The following is a 7,547-nucleotide window of genomic DNA, read 5'->3' as shown; positions in this document are numbered from 1 at the left end:
TGCGGGGGGAAACACGTAAAGCAGGGGGCCTCCCCACGGGATCGCGAACGCGTCCCCCAGGGACCCCCGGCCCAGCCCTGCTCTGGAGGAGAATCGTGGGCACTGTTTGTTGTGCTGAGTGGCAAACAGATCTATTTGGGGAAACCCCCATGCGTGGAAAATCGGCCGTAGTAGATCGGGACGGATCTGCCACTCGTGGGTGAGCGCAAAACGTCTGCTCAACTGGTCTGCCTTCACGTTGTGTGTGCCCGGCAAGTAGGAGGCTCTCAGGATTATATCGTGGGCGATGCACCAGTTCCATAGGCGGATTGCTTCCGCGCATAAGGTACGGGATCGAGCTCCTCCTTGCCTGTTTATGTAAAACATGGTGGAGGTATTGTCTGTACTGATCCCGACGACTTTGCCTTGTATACGGTCTCGAAAGTGTTTGCAGGCGTTGAACACTGCTCTGAGCTCTAAAACACTGATATGTAGAGACTGTTCCGTGGGTGACCACAGTCCTTGAGCCACCTCTTCGCCCATGTGCGCTCCCCACCCTATGAGGGAGGCATCCGTAGTGAGGAAAACCGATATTTGCGGCTGATGGAAGGGTACCCCTGTTAGCAAAGTTCCCGGGGTTTACCCACCATTGCAGGGATTCGCGCACCCCAGGTGGGGGCGACACCACCCTGTGAACGGTGTGTACTGCCGGCTTGTATACACTTGCCAGCCAATGTTGCATGCTGCGCATGTGCAACCTGGCGTTCTGTACCACAAACGTAGCCGCTGCCATGTGGCCCAGCAGCTGCAAGCACGTCAAGACCGGCACCGTAGGGCTGAAGGTGATGACCTGCACGAGGGAACCGATGGCTCGAAAGCGAGCCTCTGGTAGGTATACTCTCGCCGAGACCGAGTTTATGCGAGCCCCTATGAACTCTATGTCCTGTGAGGGGTCTATCTTTGATTTTGCCAGATTGATAACCAGGCCAAGTGAGGAGAACGTGTTTGCTGTGACGCGTATCATGCGGAGAACCTCCCTTTTCGAGGTCCCTTTGAGCAGGCAGTCGTCCAGATACGGGAAAGTAAACACCCCCTGTCTGTGCAGGTAGGCTGACACCACTGCCAAGGTCTTGGTGAAGACTCTGGGGGCCGAGGAAAGGCCAAACGGTAGGACCTTGTATTGGAAGTGTTCGTTGCCCACCATGAACCGGAGAAAACGTCGGTGAGCCGGATGAATGGTTATGTGGAAGTACGCGTCTTGTAGATCGAGGGCTGCGAACCAGTCTCCATCGTCCAGTGCTGTAAGGATGGAGGCAATAGTGATCATCCGAAAACGTTGCTTGCGCAGATACCTGTTGAGGCCACGAAGGTCTAAGATGGGCCTCCAGCCTCCTGTCTTTTTCTCCGTCAGGAAATACCGAGAGTAGAACCCTTTCCCTTGCAGTTGCTCCGGCACCTTTTCCACCGCCCCTATGAACTCTAGGTGGGCCACCTCCTGCCTGAGCCTGGCTACATGGGAGGCCTCCTGGGGGTGGGGCTTGGGCGGGGGTTGCGGCGGCGGGAGCGACTGGAAGGGGATGGCGTACCCCGTGGCTATGATCTCCAGCACCCATTTGTCTGTGGTGATCCTTTGCCACTGGTCGTAGAATGGTCGGAGGCGATGGTGAAAAAGTCGTTTCGGATGATCTTGTGCAATGGTGGTGATGGCGCAGCCCTGGATTTGTATGTCAAACTTGTGGCCTTTGGCCCCGCCCCGAGGACGGACGGCCCTGTTGTGAGCGTCGCCTGGGGGTTCTGTACTGCTGGTGCTGCTGATGCCGCCCTTGCTCGTAACCCCTGTGATACTGGGGGCGCTGTTGCTGGTATTGGTACCGCCTTTGCTGTGGGTAGTACCTTTTCTTTGAGTATGGAGGGGTGTAAATCCCCAGGGTCCTGAGTGTGGCTCTTGAATCTTTACTGGAATGAAGGACCGAGTCAGTTGATTCAGCAAACAGCTTCTGCAAGTCGAAGGGAAGGTCGATTATCTTTGCCTGCAGATCTCTCGGTATGCCCGAGGTCTGGAGCCAGGACTCCCGTCGCATCACCACTGCAGTTGCTGTGGAACGTGCTGCCGTGTCCGCAACGTCCAAAGCAATCTGAACTTCCATCCTCGCAGCCGCGTAGCCCTCTTGCACTATGGCCTTGAGGACCGGCTTTTTGTCCTCTGGAAGCGAGTCCATGAGGGAAGTTAATCTGGCATAGTTGTCGAAATTATGGTTCGCCAAGTGCGCTGCATAATTTGCCATTCGCAAGGTTAAAGTGGAGGAGGAGTAGACCTTTCTGCCGAACAGCTCTAGCTTCTTGGCATCTTTGTCCGTTCCCCCTGTTTTAAATTGAGATGTTTTTAATCTTTGCTGCGAGGACTCCACCACCAAGGAGTTTGGCTGGGGGTGGCTAAACAAGAACTCCATGCCCTTCGCCGGCACGAAGTATTTCTTATCCGCTCTCTTTTGGACAGGCGGAATAGTTGCCGGGGTCTGCCATATGGTAGTGGCGGACTCCAAGATCGCTTCATCAAGCGGGATTGCTACTCTGGAGGAGGCCGGGGAGCTCAAATTTTTAAGGAGCTTATGATGTTTCTCTTGCACTTGTGCTGTCTGGATGCCTTGCGTGAAAGCTACCCTCTTTAACAGCTCCTGAAACTGTTTGAGATCGTCCTTGGGATGGACGTCCCCTAAGGCCGTGGCCTCATCCGGGGAGGAAAACGAGGAACCACTGGGGTACATTTCTTTGGACCCTTCCGGTTCTTGATGGTGATGGTGCGCCCTCTCGCTGGAGGTTTGCGAGGGAAAATCTCGTGAGTCCACAGCCAGTCCCCCCTGGGATGCTTGAGTCTCCGTCCCCGATCGCGATTGCCCTCGGGGGTACGAGGTAATATGTGGGGATCTCTCCCTGGTAGATTGCCGATGGTGTCCATGCCCCGCGTGGTAGGGACGACCATGGCAGTATAGGCACTGTTCCTGGGAAGGTGACCTGGACCATTCCCTTTGCACGTACCCTGTGTGTCTGGGAGAGGGGGATCGTCGAGACACTGGAGAGCGCGATTTTGCATAATAGTCCAGCGATTCAAATCCCAGGAAGGGCGAGGGTGGTGCCAGCCATGGGGAGGCTGATTGCAGGAAAGGAGAAGGGGGCTCCGGGTAGGCTAGGGGGGGCCCCTGCCTTCTGGTTGGAGTCTGCAACATGAGCGGAGGGCTGTGAGAAAAAAGCTCCACAGCCCTGTCTGGAGAGGGGCTGCAGTGCCTCCTCTTGTGTGCAGCCTTCCCCCTCCCTTGAGGAGGTAACTCCGCCCCCTGATGGGCGGGGGATCCCGGCCCCGTCGGCACCGTGCTAGGCACGCTCGAGGGCGGTGCCGCACGTGCGGAGTCCTTCTGCGCCTGCAGGCTACGTGCCTGCGCGCTCTGCACCGCCAGTTCCCTGGGGGTCGGTGCCGCTGCCTGCGGTGCCGCTGGTACCGGCGCTTGCTTAGCCGCCGCCCTGCCTGCGGTGCGGGGCAGCTGGCTGATCATCGGAGGCTGAGCCGCTTCCACGTGGCTCTCCGTGCCGCCGCCGATCAGCTGTTGCTGCAGCTGGGGGCTGCTCGCTCCTCCCGTCCCGCTCACTGTTGCTGCCGGCAGGGATCGGGTTGGAGAAACTTTCCTCCGTTTTTGCGCTGATGGAGTGAGGGAGGCAGCTTTCCTTCTAAGGGCCCCGGAGGGTCCCTCCTGCTGCGGCCGCTCCGGCACGTCTGGCTGGAGGGCCTTGTCAAGAAGCAGCAGTTTAATTCTCATTTCCCTGTCTCTCCGTGCTCTGGTCGTTAATTTTGCACAGAAGGCGCATTTTTGTGCCACATGGGACTCCCCCAGGCACCTTATGCATAGACTGTGCCCATCGGACACTGGCATCGCCTCTCGGCAGGACTCACATTTTTTAAAGCCTGAGGAGGATATTGTTGGTGAGTCTTTGAGTTTGTTTGTGGGTACTTAGCACTTCTTTGTGCTGTTTCCCCGTCCGATGGCCTGCCTCCGCAGGAGGGCTGATGGCCCTAGCTCCCGGCCTCCGGCGCTTGTTACTGGGACTGGCTTGAGCTGTCCCTCCGTAGCTTGTTTGTTTTTTTTTTGTTTTTGTTTTTTTGTTTTTTACAAAACAACAACCGGTTACTTGTGGTATCCTAAAGAACTGAAAAACTTTAAAGAGAAAACAAATAAAGTTGTTGAATACGCTATGTGGCTTTAGCCTAGTCGGATTCCGTCTGCAGCTGACGGCGGTTGAGAGGAACTGGCGGGGACCGGATCGCGCACATGGCCAGGAGCGCGCCAGGGAGCGGCGCGCGCCGGCGCATGCGCGGTCCGGCAGAAACTGCTTGGAAGATCCGATCTGCGGCGCCGGCCAAGCCGTCACCTATGGTGGAGCACCCACGGGGACACTCGAAGAAGAACAGCAGCATCCGGAGCCAGGGCCAAGCTGTACTTTAAAAAGGTAAAAATTTGGACCATCCTAACAGGGTTCTAGAGGCTAGTCTTTCAGGGCTGAGCCTAGCATCTTTGCACAACTAGACAGCCATACTTTCACATGCTGCTTCTATCTGGACAGGCAGGCCTCTCTTTAATAGCAGTACCCCATGCAAGATTGCAGACCAAAGCTGGTTTACTTCTCCACATACTGAAAAACTGGATCACTCAAGGCTGAAGTGGATTTGACCTGGCTTTGAATTTTTCCAAAACATTGCCTTGGGGAAACATTTGCAATCTGTTTTTAGCAAGACAATTCAATGTACTCACCCCGTGAGACCTCCTTGGCGGTAGCCAGAGGAACAAATACACATGAATACTAGAATGCAGCTGGCCCAGACTTTATTTATAGGGGAGGGGAGAGAACAATTTAAATGTGTGAATTGGTTAAAACTGAGATGTTCCTGAAGAGGCTAGTGTAATGCAGACTTTGGACATCAGCCCACTAGTTGGAAATAACTACAACGTGGGCTACGTTAGAGTAACAGCTGAAGGCAGTAGACCTGAGCTTCATGATTTCATAGATTCACCATAACCTGTGGCAGGTGCACATTAGGATGAAAGAGCAAAGGAAATTAAATAAGGAACTGATGAGCTTCCATGGCAAATAGGAGCTACACTTTGGCATGAATCTGACAAGTCTAAGGAGGGGAGCTTTTCTGTTTTATACATCAGCTGATGAGTATAGTAGAAAAGATTCTGCCTCCGGGTGCTCGTCTATTTTAAAAAAAAAAAAAAAAAAAAAAGACATCTTCCCCATCTGGAAAGCATCAACTGTTCCAATTGTTCAAGCTGCCTTCAGCTTCTGAAGTGCTTCATAAATATTAGCTGTGGGGTGGGGCAGCCAGGCCCACTGGGGTCATGTTGGTCACTTAAGAACATAGGCAAATAGAAGAGCCAATTTTGTGACTCCACAAATTAATTTCCACTCCTAATTGAGTAGTTCAGGATGTTTGCCGTTACTCTGTGTTCTCTGGAAAACCAAGGCTTTGAATCTTGCCAACAAAGAAACCCACCAACAGGTTGAAAAGGTGATTTGCCATACATCATACCCTGCTAGTAAAGGACCTCATCTTTTTACCACAGAAGTCCACAGCAATTCAGTAGGCACAACCTCTGACCCTACTACTTATTTTCAGTGAAGCATCCCTTAGATTGTTAATTAAAAAAAAATCTGAAACCCAGGAAATCACACACTGACCCTTTGAATAGATGGCTTTGTGCCAATGCTAATGCAAGTATCAAGGGTGCTACATGTCTAATTTTATCATGCTGTTGCAACACCTTCTGTTTGCTTTGCTCTCTTAGCAAGCTTAGCTGCATACCTTCTGAGGGCTGTTGGGTCATGTTTGAACCAAAAGGATGATATGGCACCAACCTTTAGTGCTCAAAGACTGGCATTCTGTTCATACTTCTTTAAATGAAGAAGTCTAGTCCTATAGCCCCTCCTCACCCACTACCCCATGGAAGCTAGTGGGTGTGCATAAAGAGGTCCCTCCCACCTCCCCCATTTGCAGTACCAAGCAGGACTGCAGGATCAGGCAGTTGGGTAAGTAAGGGATTAAAGAATAATGCCTTGAGTTGATATTTTAAAATTAAAATTTAAGTTAAGCCTTCAGGATGTTCACGTGAGAGTCAATGTTTTATTTACCTAGTTGGGAGACAAAAAATTAATTCCCCAAAGCTGTAAAGAGAAAAATCAGCACAGGTCATTTCAGCCTCCATCATTTCACAGTGAACTTAAAACATTACTTGATGGGAACCAGAGGGGCTGCATCTGCATTTCCATCACTTGCTGCTTCGGAACAGTGGCGTAGAGAGATTCCATTCGGGTGGAAGGGGCAGAGCACAGTGTCGCCTTCAGGCTGTTTAATTCAGAACTGGAAACCCTCCTTCACTGCTTTCCTGGCCTGGTTTATACCCACCCACTAACCCCAGTTTGCAATCTTCTCCCTGCTGGAGGATTAACATCTCACTTCACATTTAATCCTCCTCCTGCCTCCTTTCCCCACCACAAGCTGATACATATAAAAACGTGTGCCTCTGATGGGGACTGTGTTCTGATTAAGGCGGTTTGCCCTGCTTACTTACATCCACTGACAGTTATGTCCCTGCAGCTACTTTTATTCCCCACCACACATGGTGGGCTGTTACTCTGCAGAGCTCATACCAATGCAGCTCTCTGCATTTTTTTTTAAAATAACTTTTGGGTTCTTGGCATGTAACCGAGACACATACATACCTCTCTGTGCAAACAGCTGCTTACAGAGGCACTCATGAGATGGGTACTAAACACGATGTCCATGTTTCCACCGGCCCAGGTTTGTACTTTCCACACAAGTGGCCTAAAACCAAAAAACCAAGCAAACATCAAGAGCTGTCAGGGTCTGAGTGGGAAGCAGGGTAATGATCCTGTTTGGGATTCGCTCAGGGGTTTACCTGGAGGGATGACAGACTGGGGAAATGCTTTGGCTATTCACCTGGCCCAGATTCTATTACGCCTGAAGCAGACTAGCTAATGGCTTGATGTAAGCCTGCAGTATGACTCCACAAATGGCAAAGACCACTCGTGTTTGGATGTGAGCTATGTTGTTACCTATGTGCAAGGGGTAGCTGTTCTATTAAGAATTTGCACATTCATTTATTACAGCTGAAGCTTCTCAGTGACCTAACTTAAAATCTGGGAGGAAAAAGCGTTAGAAAAGCTACTGGGGTTTTACCACATTTTTCACTCCAACCCTGGCCCACTCAGGTAAGTGACGGTATAAGAAAACCTAATACATTGGTGAGTTGTGTATATGTTCATAAGCTAGCCTCCATGTAGATAGAAGGATAAGTAAGGGAGGTGCAGGGAAGCCACACACACCATGCCTCCTGCCCTGGGCACCTGCGGGAGCAAGGGCAGAAGGCAGTTACATTAACTGTAGAATGATAAGGGTCTTTTCCCCTAAAGGCTAAGAGAGCACCCAGGTCAGTTAGACCCTTGAGTCTACTCTAAGGGCTCTCTGGGACCTTAAAAAACACCCTCCTCTGGTACAC

This window comes from Carettochelys insculpta, chromosome 10, assembly GCF_033958435.1.
Source record: "Carettochelys insculpta isolate YL-2023 chromosome 10, ASM3395843v1, whole genome shotgun sequence".
Classification (NCBI taxonomy): Eukaryota; Metazoa; Chordata; order Testudines; family Carettochelyidae; genus Carettochelys; species Carettochelys insculpta.
Note: the sequence above shows the minus strand (reverse complement) of the source record.